Source organism: Chaetodon trifascialis, chromosome 7 (assembly GCF_039877785.1).
Source record: "Chaetodon trifascialis isolate fChaTrf1 chromosome 7, fChaTrf1.hap1, whole genome shotgun sequence".
Classification (NCBI taxonomy): Eukaryota; Metazoa; Chordata; class Actinopteri; order Chaetodontiformes; family Chaetodontidae; genus Chaetodon; species Chaetodon trifascialis.
Genome location: NC_092062.1, coordinates 13,251,372 through 13,263,619, shown reverse-complemented (window position 1 = coordinate 13,263,619; position 12,248 = coordinate 13,251,372).

Genomic DNA, 12,248 nt, shown 5'->3' with positions numbered 1-12,248 from the left:
CAATTAACCACAAGAGAAACTAATTATCTGCCACTCCGAAATCAGAATAAAACGTGATCAAAGCGAACAACACAGATGTATAAACAACAAAGACTCTGCAGCGGCTGCAGAAACAAACACGTAGAGAACAAAGTGCGCCATGCAGCTTCCAAACACAGCGCGCAGCGAGCGCACACAACTACGCTGCTCAGCAGCAGTGGATGTTGATGTCTGGATTTAGGCTACTTACCTTTGTGAACGTCATTCTCTGAAGCGTGTGCGCCGCGAAGTCCTCAATAATCTGCTGTAGGTTCAACGTCTCTGCTTGACCAGTGTCAGTTCATGATAAATCCAGTCCACCTCTCTGTGCCACTGCGCTCAAAGTTTTCAAACTATTTGAGCCGAAAGAGGCCCCGCAGTCCCAACAGTGACTGTCAGAACCAGCAGTAAGGCCTCACACAGCTCTGAAAGTCATCGCTGGTGGATTAACCAGCAAGCACCTGAGCCAGGTAAGGTCTGTGCACAGCAGGGCGGCTAACGTTAGGTAGCTCAGTGTACTTGTTGCTCCATAACAGTTGAGTCTGTGGTTGTTTGGGCCATAGTTTAGGCAAACTTTCCTTGAAATTGGCGTTTTGCTTCTTCCCTTTTTTCTCAAATCCCCTGTGAAAATGCTTCACTTCGGCAATACGCTTACTGCCTGTGCGTTATGGTAACTCTGTGACGTCATGTATAGGTCGCGGGTCAATATGGAATAGTCCATTAAATGAAAAAGGCGGGAGTAATAAATATCGGAAAATATTTATACTTAAATGTCAAACATAGAACCACATTTACATGTAGATAGATTACTTTATCAACTACAGATTATTATTCGTTAAAAGTGACAAGAAATGAAAAATGTTTACAAATTAAAACAAATCACGAGGTCATTTAGCAGACAAAGCCTCAAGTTAATTTCCCAACCAATGCCATATGGTGAAGCCTCCTATGCTGAGCAGAACAGACAAGCTCCTCAGTTGAAAAGCAGTTGCAGGTTATTCCTCACTGTCCACTAAGTTCCTGTCATATGTCATCTTGCACAAACAGGTAAAAACTTCCCTTTAAAATAAATGCAAAGAAAAATCCTTTCATAATTTGGTTACAAAATCATTTCTGATGTCACCTCAATGATTCAGGTAGTTGAATTTCCATAAATTTTTCTATCAATAAACCAGCTGATTGTTCAGCTGCTTAATGTGAGGAGGACAGAACGATCGCAATGTTTTTTCCATTGTAGATAAAGCACAAAATGGTGAGGAAATTTCAGGCGATCCACCATCTGAAGGCTCTCCATATCTTCATGACCACTATCACTGTCACCACACACTGACCAAGATGTACATATCTAAATCAGTTGAGTGATTGTGAGTGAGTCAACTTCTTCAAAAAATATTACAAGCTCAGCATCCTATGTCATATAGACTTCGCCCTCTAAGAGCTAATAGATTGGACAATGCACAGCGGCCTCTCTCAGGTCCTGATGTACAGTATGTAATACCATCAGGCCCTGAGCTCTGCTCCCAAATTTTCTTCAGCATCAAGTAATCAACAAGTGATGAATACAAGTAAAGATGAAGAGGTTCAGCCACTCTGAACCTGTCTGCTTGTTCCCCCTCCTGTCAACCACCTACCATCCTGCTGTCAGACCACCTCAGCTGCAGGGCTCGTCTTGGTGCTGAGCAAGTTAGCTCCTACTCCACAGGCATCCCACTGGAGGATGAGACAGACAAATCAGTCTTCAGTAGCGACATATCTGTCAACATTGGGATTTGAAATAAGGGAAACTTTCCAGCGGTCCACCCTGGGCCATCCCACTGCCCTTACCACAGTCCACATGCCCCTTATATTTAGACAAGGCTGCACACATTGAATCCTGTGGCAAGCACCTGCTTTAGAATATCAGAGCAACAAGGATTGAAGTTGACTAGTTCCTGCATTAAGTGAGTACAATTAGGTTGTCAGAATTAAACGCCTGGTTGAAGGTGAAATGCTGTGAGCATCGCTGCATTATATAAATGAAAACACAAACATGTAAATTCAGCACTTAGTTTATTTATGTAGACATTACACATTATGCTTCAGTTGCGAGAAAGAGAGGCTTCTGGCAAGTCAGACGATTGGCAGCAGAGGGTGATGGGAGAGACAGTATAAATACAGTCTTCTTCTTTTACTGGTGGTGCCGTTCAAGTGAGTGACTCCTTGTCAATAGACATTACAGCTAATGTTCCACATGCTGCCACATGCTGCCACCTGCTGTACTAGAGGGCAATGCAAACACATCAAATAGGTGGTTATGCTTCCTGTCAACAATATTTTTTGGGGGGGGCAATTGAAAAATATGGGAAAATATTTAAATGGGAGGACAGCAGGAAAGATGAGTGAAATGCCAGGAAAAATGGGAAGGTTGACAGCATGTATGAGTAGCGACCTCCGAGACATCAGACATCCCAGAATGGACCCAAACAGTAGGTATCTGTAGCTTTCCACGTCTCTGCCACTTTTCAGAGCGCCGCTGTCCTCAGCTGCCCATGGCTGCTAAGACCAGGGTTCTCTCCCTGGAGCAAGCAGCTGACATCGGGCAGGCTATGACAGCTGTCCTGATCCTCACCTTGGTGACAACGGTTGCTGCATCCAGGATTATGGCATGGTAGATTATGATGCAAAGAATTTTTGGCTCCACATGTCTCATATTTCTCCTTTAATCAGACATGAATCGCTGGATGGTCTCGTATCCTCCGATGGGCTGTTAAGGCCACAGTTCACCTGCTACAACTCAGACTCATCAGCAGCATCAAGATTCTCCCTCCAGCGGTATCTGCCTGCCCATCAAGCCACCACACTCAAAACCAGCGCCAGTGCCAGTGGCAGTAATAGTATGCGAGGGTCTCAATCCAGCTAAGCAAAGGAAACACAACTGCCACCACACACACAGACACACAGTGTGGCAGTGTGCATGGACTGCATGAGGACTATTATGGTACATAATCAACGCCCCACCCTTCTGCGGCATTAATATGTGGAGGGGGTGTAATATCACTCGACTCCTGTTCTCCCACACAGGGCTGACATGGTGTTATCCATGGCACAGCCAGCTCCTCCCTGTCTCCCATGGTGTATGTTATCTGCATGGGGAACTGTATCACAGTTGGCATTGACTACATCAGCTTCGCCCTGAACCCAATAGCGACAGCTCTTACAGGGCGAAGCCGATATGAGATGGAAGGTTAGTTACAGACTGTAACTCCAGATTCTAGACTTACAGCACCTTGCTCCACCAGCATTAGCTGACTGTTTTTTGGGAGCAGAGCTCAGTGCCTGACAGTGTTATGTACTGCACTTGAGGCAACTGTACAGTGTACAGAAGAAAAGGAAATCTTCACTACTGCACACAACCTAAGTACTTACAGTACTTACTACTTAGTGTTTTAATGGAAATAATCAGAAATAAGTTGGGTTGGTCATAAAATTGGCCCCAGGTGTTACCACTGCTTGTAAGACTGCCAGACTAAAACTATTTGGCTGTCTAGTATGAGACTAGGCTAGTTTGGTGTCGCTACCCAAGGGGAGGCAACAGTATAGCTGGCCCCAGTGCAATGCAAGGTATGTTAGAAGTGTATAACTTGTGCTCTGCTCATATCGTGTTCATGTAACTTAGAACTCAAATAGACATTTACACATCTTGTTTTTCTGGCTCAGCATGAGAAGATGTTTGTACCACCACTTCATCTTAACCCCTTTCACCTGTAAAAAATCTTCATATGGATTTTCTCCTCACACTGACTATGTGAGCTAGAGTCTGACAGTCTCATCATTTGAACAATTGATAAAGATATTTCTGCCATTAAGACAGGAGTACTTCCACATATTTCTCTCTAGGTCTTGCCTCCGATGCAAAATTACAACACTGACTTCATATTCTTTAGAGACAAATTAATAAAAATGGAGAATTATTCAGAACTAATGAAAAACCTTTCGGGCTACAGCCCTGAATGTCCACGTCACTTGGTGCTCATGTTAGATGCTCTTTGCAGGCAGATCATGTATCACAACATCCATTCCAAAAAAGTTGGGACACTGTGTAAAATTTAAAGACAAACAGATTGCAGTCATTTGCAAATGTATTTTGTTTACAAACAGCGAGGTAGTATCCTTTATACAATCATGTGTTCACAAAGTGGTGAACCTCGGTCCATCCTTGCTTGTGAACAACTGAGCCTTCTTTCAAGGATCATGATGCTAACACCTGTTACCACTGAACCTGTTTATCTCTGGAATGATCCAAACAGGTGTTCATCAAATTCAGGAGAGCATATATTTCCAAAACTCAATGAAGCTGGTCACATAATAAAAGACCACATAGGAAGGAGACGAAGAGCTGTTTCAGAGTGCAGCAATGTTGGAAGTAGGAGCTACGTGTGCAGAGTTAACATAGCACCATACAGGATGCTGATTCAGCTGCCAAATTAGCTGGTAGCAATGCAGCGCTGAACTGAACAAATATGAATTTCAGAACATCTGATTCAAATATAATCATGAGTGAAATTGGAGCGCTGACAGTCCACTCATGTTGCTCAAATAAATTAGTTAAATATGTTTCTACCAGTGTAAGCAATTCTGACATCCCACATAATTTATTTCAGATTTCCCAGGTCTGCATATTCTTCACCAGCTGGTGATACAAAGCGACCCGCCTGCTTCCTGTCTCCTTAGACATATTTCACTGACTTCTCCAAATGTCCGCCAAATGAAGAAGGTCAGTATGTGATTATGTGCGACCTTTGCAGGTAATTTCCATGAATAAATGCTTTTGTCAATTTGCTTAGTTAAATGCTATTTAATACATGAAATCAGTTTAAACACTTAGAGGTAGATGTATTTTTAACACTGTCGCCTCACAGCTAGAAGGTCCCCGGCTCGAATCCCGCTGTGGGCACTGGGTGTGTCCTCCACCATGCCTTTGGTGCCTGCTGCTCGAGGAAGAATAAGGGGCCTTTCTGTGTAGAGTTTGCACCTTGTTCACCTGGGGTATCCTCCATACAAATACCCCCATTAGAAACATGCAAGAAGACGACAATGGAGCCCCACGCTCCTGGTCTGCCATGGAGGAAGGATGGGTCAAAAAGCGGGAAAGAATTTCACAGATGCATGGCGTGTACAGTTTCCCCTCAACTCTGCATGTTGTGTGAAAAATTGTGACAAATAAAGGAATTCTTTATTCCTTGTGAAGTGTAAAACCAGCCTACATCAGCATTTCTCTGTTGTCCAGTCAGACTCAGACTTTGGTTGCCTAAACAGGTGAACACAACAAATGGATGAAATACATTGTAGAATATGGATATATAATATGGATATAAGCATCAGTTGATTTGAAGTGTAAAGTGTCGCTGAGAATGATTGGTGTTTTTATTTTGTTGTCAGATCTCTATTACGGATTGTCATTAGCAACAAGAGCTAAGTGATTGACAGCAGTCGACTTTGTCGCTGCCTAGCGGCTGCAGGAGGTGCCCCCGGGGTTTCTGCTTATACAGGTCTCCCTAAATTAAAGGCAGAGCAGTGCACCTCACATTTCAAGCCTACATCTCACATCCTGTGTGACGGTGCACTCAGATTAACAACCAGCATTATCAATGTGTTTTTAATGTTCCCAACAGAAATTGCAGTTAAGGTGAATGTAATCCAACAAGAGGATGCTCAACAATGGTTGGAAATCAACAAAAGGCTCCATAATTTCAAAAGGACTAGTTCAAGGAAGCACACATGAAAAGTTGGTGCAATAAATTACATGACATCTGTGTGTCATAATATGGGGTTTATGTTTTATTGTAGTTTTTTGTCTCAGCCCTCAAACAAAAAAGTTGCATCTAAATGTCAGATCTGTATCACTTGTCAGCGTCAGATCTCTGGCATCTTTTATCTGTGACCCAGATCAAAGATAGGAATGTGGTTTTTACTAGTGGAGACATGGATATGTAAACTCCCTGCTCTATGAGGTCAGAGGGCACGCCACATTCCAAAGGAGGCCCTTATTTTAAAGTCATAATAGTGACAGCAGAAATATATTGATAAAACATTTTCTTGCTCATTGTTATGTTGAACAAATCCGATATTAATGAAAAATTCCAAAAGAGGGACTTTACAAGATTCTATTGTCTGCAGAAATAGCTGAACATCATCAGCATCTTTATATGTGAGGGTGGGTTTAATGGTTAGTCACTCTGTGAGGGCGAGAAGGACAGACAGTGCTATGATGATTTTAGAAGGAACAAAATAACTGAACGGTGTGAAGTAAATTTAGCACTGCCAGAAAAACAAATGCCATGAGTAACAAAAGGTGCAAGCCACACCACCCTTTAATCTGTCAACTAAGCGGAAATGTTTTCAGTTGCTTTCATTCTACGGCCATAGTTTTCACCCATTGGTTTCTCTCAGTGTTTGATGCTTCCAAACAAATATTTTCAGGTTCACTGACACAGCCACTCAGGCAGCCATGACAGCTTCTGTCAACTTGCATCTCAGGAACTTTGAACTTCCCAACCAAATAAAGCTTCACTCCTGCTACAGATGGTCACCTATTCTGTCACTGATGTGGACACATGCTGACGGAGGTGCTGACCTGTGATCATTGTCCATTTTATGGACAGTGTTGTTGTCTCTCTAAACATGTGTGGTTATGGTTATGGTTATGGTTAGGGTAAGTCTCCACAAAATGAATGTAAGTCAATGTAATGTCCCCAAAAGTAAATGAAAACATCCTAACTTGCGCGTGTGTGTGCGCATGAGACAGAGAAAAGAAAGATCACTGGAGGTTGCTGTTAAGAGACTGGATGAGCCACTGGAAAGAAGGTGTGTACAACTTAATGCCTCCTTTCATGTTATTTGAACTGTGCGCGCGCACACACACACACACACACACATTATGGAAGGCTCTCTTTTACTCAGATTCACACCCGGAAGCTGCCCAGTGCAGCAGGTGGGGATTAAGTGTCTTGGTCAAGGGCGTCTCAGTGCTGCTCTTTCACTCTTCCCTCCCCAGATTTATGCAGCCAGTTTGAGGATCAAACCCCTGACCTTCCTGCCATAAGCTTGTGAAACCTATGTGAAGCCACTGGCCACTCATGTTTATCATAGGCTAATCTAAAAAAAAAAAAAAAGTCTCTGCTGACTCAGAAAATTCATTTGAGTTTCTGCATTTCACTGCAGCACTCGCAAATATGTAAGCAAGATCTGTCAATGGAGCTTTGCAAGAGTTTGCATTTTAGTGACAAACACCCGGCCTGTATTCACATTTAAAATTACATTCAATTAACTTGGTAAATACTAAATATTTACACTTCAAAAGATGACAGTGTGTGCCCTGAGGACTCTTAGTAAACTATGATATAAATTATACAACATACTTATCCTAAAAGATAGGTTTTCACATTGTTGCCCAAACATTTTGTGACCTTGCACAGAGCACCGTGCGTAGCTCAGTAGCAGGGCTTGCATCACCTCTCTTGTTGTTTTACTTGTTTTGACTTCTTCTTCGTGGCCTTTCTCTCACAGGCTCATTCATGGACACCAATTCATTGCTGTGAGTAAACCTTAGCTTGAATGCCTTATTGGTATAATGCTGTTCAGCTTGTCTGCACTATGAAGAAACTAAGCATTGCTAAAAAAACAAAGCAGGCCCTGCAAGAGGGAAGGCGGAGGGTTCCTGCAACCACACCAGGCATTCCCTTCAATCATGGCTGAAAATTTGCTGTGGATGGGAGTTCAAAAATACAGGCTTAGCATCCAGGTGGAGGATAATTTCATTGTCAATTAGGCCAACGTGCCACCAAGCAAAACCTCTGTGCACATGCAGTGTGTGTGCATGTGTAAAAGTGTGAGGAAACAGCCATATTCTCCACCATTACTCTTAAATTTTAGTCCTGAGCTTTTTGCTAATTGCACAGGAGTTTGTGGAAAAATACAACTTCACGTTCACTCGGGCAATCTGCTTTTGCATCATGCAGAATGTGTGTGTGTGTGTGTGTGTGTGTGTGTGTGTGTGTGTGTGTGTGTGTGTGTGTGTGTGTGTGTGTGTGTGTGTGTGTGTGTGTGTGTGTGTGTGTGTGTGTATTCATGGGTGGTCTGTGAGATTTCCATACTCTGATTATCCTGGGGGGTGAGGCAGGTTGTTGGTTTGGTGACTGGTGCTGAATTAAAGTTTGTCAGCATTACATGCCAACAAAGGAAATTTTAATCCATATCAGCATGTTCACTCGGTGCAGCTTTGAAAAGTGCTGCTGTGACGCCACTCATTTGTTAAAATCCATGGTGAACCAATACTGCTACTGAGATAAGGTGAGACACAAGTGTAAGCCAGCACAATGCTGGTATGGTAGCATCTCATATGTGATTTACTGGTCAATTTCAAGACCCCTCATGCGGAAAACTTCTGCCAGACTTGAGTACTATGCTACACTGACCAGGCTATTTCATCTAAAAACTTAGTCCTCTGCCCTTTTCATACTTTGGCTGCCCCACATTGGTCCCTGGAATTTCCAGGGGTTGAGAGGAAGTTACTGTGGTAGGAGCCCACACGCTCTCCATGTCTTCTATATTACGGTTGCAAGTATTTCAGCACAGTTTCTCTGGGAGTTACATCAAGTGGGAAGCATTAGCAGCAGTGCAGCAAATGTCAATGATAAACCTCTTGCAACAAATTTCATTGCATTATCTACAGTATAGAAACTGGTTCACTGACAGGTTTTGTGAATTCTGCTTGACTCAGGAAGACATTTGCAGTATGATCATGCACACATAGCCTACAGCTAAATGAGGACTGTTGTTCTTTTCCTCATCTTATTGCCAGCAGGTCCAGTTCCACTCCACACTATGGACACTGGTGGGTTGTGTGGGTCAGAGACTCTTGGCCAGACATCAGTTTCCCACAGGGTGAAACCCAGCCACCAGTTTGCAGACATGCAAATGTTTGAGGGCCCAGAGAGAAACACTTTCCTATGGGTCTGGCAGTGGAGAATAGAGCTACTGTACAGTAGAAGGTAAGACTGGCAGCACCACTGACACTGGCATTACTTGTATTCTAGATTTGTGCAAAATTCAAGCAAAGTTTGTGGAGATGAAGGTTTTTAATGCAAATGACTGAGGATGCTCTATGTAAGGTTATTGTTATATATAAGTGTGATTCAAAAATCCTCCAATCAGACTAGTTTTATCTGAAATCTCTGATAAAAGTTTTACAGTCTTTCTCCCAGCCAAGATGAAGACTGTTATTATAACAGGGCTGCTTACACAATACAGAGGTGGTGAACTTTAGCAGGCTCTCACCCCTGCAGAGTGTCATAAGACTAGCCACTTTGTTTTTAGGTTTCACCCCTCCAGAGATGCTCTTTCTGCCCCAGTGATCACATACAGCTGACTACCAATAATTAGCGCAATTCTTCAGCCTTTCATTTCCATCTCGGGCTCTCAAACCCAGAGAGAGAGAGAGAGAGGTGTTGTGTTAGCAAGTAGCTAATATTGCCTCTTTAACTTTCATGAAATGGGGCATCTTTTTAAAAGCATAGAAGTGAAACCAAAGAATCTGCGTATTTAAGTTGCAGTTAGGAGTTTCAGTGGCTGATCTCTTAAAATAAAAGTAAAATACAGCATAATTATCCTAATTACCGACAAGGAGGAATCTGTGACCTAAATCATTAACTCTGCTAGCATTGCAATTAAAGAATTTCATGCACTCAAAGCGTAACCAGTGTTTTGATAGGACACTTGTTGCCGAAAATAATATGCAGCTGATTGGATTAATAACCTAAACCACTACTTGGACAGCAATATATCAACATGATGATTGCCACTATAAATCAGATTAATCAGGAATATGTCAGCTTCACCCAGGATCGTTTCCCAATGTGAACTATCACTGCTCACATGATCAAACAGGGTCAGAACAAGACCTCCCACGCTGCAACACTTCTCGGGCCAACTGATGTAGAGCACTGACATCAGCACAATAACTTCACTAATCGGTGGTTATTATGAAGACTAATGCTTGGGTCGCTCAGCCATGTCCAATACATTATCTAGTTCAGTGGAAGCTATTTGAAAGGGAGGGGTGAAGCAGTGCAGTAACGTACTCCGAGTGCAACTTTCCACTGGAGTGCCAGTGATCCGACAGAACCACCAATCTGCTCCATGATTTCACTGATGGCTGCTGTATCACAAATAGAACAGGCCTAAATCATAAGTGGTTCAGGGTGATGCATCAACAGTAATATACTTTCTGGAGACTTTAAATCATCTTATTTAGTACATAAACGAGGCAGACAATGTGTCAATATAAAACCAGTGTAATACGTTGTTGTTGACGAGTCATTTGCATGAACTTTTTGTTTTTGTAATTTTAAGGAAAACTATTATCATCATTTACACATTCACAAATTTAGCTAAAAAATGAATTTTTTTTCTTGGATTGTTCGTGTACTCACACTTGGCCAACTTGTCCCGTCTTTTGTCCCTTTACACATCAGACTTTGTGTTAATGCTCATATGCAGGTATCCCTGATCCAGTTCGGCTGTAGTCGCACATGTCAAAGACAAACCATGTGCAGCACTTTGCTTTGCTTGGACAATGCAGATGGCAGCCCACACTGTCTGTCCTTCTGTATGTCCCTGGCCATACCCCTGCTCTTCTTTCCACGTCTCTCTTTCTACCTTCCTCATCAGTAGAGTTCATACATGCCTCTTCTTCCATACATGTACTGTACATATGGAAATGTATCTTCTCTGCTAATGTCATGTAAAACATTGTGAAAACATTAGTCCGTGTTCCCTTGTCCAACTTAAACAAATAGGACCAGGATAACTTAAATTATTCCCAAATCATGTTTCAAATGCACCGTTATTTAATCGTAACCTTATACATTGTTATTGAACCTGTACCAAGCTGGTGATTGTTTTGCCATACGGCATGGTGCATTCTAAGTTTACATTAGTTTTAATTTAAAATAAAATAAATATTAGTCTCTTAAAATATAATGTAAGATAGATAAATGGATAACTGGGAATAGGTCCAGCAGTGGCTAAAAGCCAGACCTCAGCACCATCTGCAAATATTTAGGGGAAACAGTTGTTTCACTCTGAGCTGATACATCCAAGGTGTATGTGTTACACTCGATAAGGTCAGGACAGTAACAGTTAAGGCATCAGTATTCTTCAACAGCAGTACCGAATTTCTGCAAAGCCTGACTAAACCTTCAATCATCAAACTAGCTGGCAACTACCATCTCCCCCGCTCCTCCACGCTCACCTTCATCTTCCTCTTCCACCTCCCTTCACTCTTGCTCCCTGTCAGCTCCCATCAGCCTCCCCTCTGTGATGCTCAGAGAGGAATTTTACAGCTGCTGTCAGCTTACTATTCATACACACACACACACACACACACACACACACACACACACACACACACACACGAGGACCAAAACACACAAGCAGACATGCATGTACATACCTGTACAGGTTCACAATCACACCAACGCACAAAGACACACATGCACATTAATCACAGCAGAGAGCATTCGCACAAATGCACAAATGCTTACTGCAAGCATACACGCACACACGTTGCCTTGAAGACGGTTGTTGCACAGCTAATTAAATGAGACCATTGGATGAAAACTACCTGGAGAGACTAAAACAGGAGAAACTTTAAGATGCACATTGTAAGACCTGAAGGGATAGCTTGACATTTCAGGAAAGACACTTATTTGGTTTCTTGCTGAAAGTTGGATGAGAAGATCCACATACTCTTCTCTTTATGGTCAATATGAAGTTACTGCCAGCAGCTGGCAAAGCTTAACATTAAGACGACAAACATGGGGAGACAGCTCTGTCCAAAAATGACAAAATCCACCTAACAGCAACTCTAAAGCTCATTAATTGTGTTCAATGGCTACACAAACTGGTGTAAACCACAATTTGCCATTTTACAAGGAGTATGTATGTCAAACTATTTCTGGTTGCCAGGCAACCAGTGGACACTTCAGGAATTGTCGTTTTTACACTTCAGCAGGGCCTCTGTTTCCAGTCTTGGTGTGAAGCTACGTTACCCAGCTGCTTCGTACCCAAGCTTCATATTTAGCATATAGAAAAATGAATGGTATCAATACTCTCATTGAATCCTCAGCAAGAAAGCAAATGTTTTCCCCAAAATGTTGAACATTTCCATCAAAAAAAAATCCCCTTCCTCT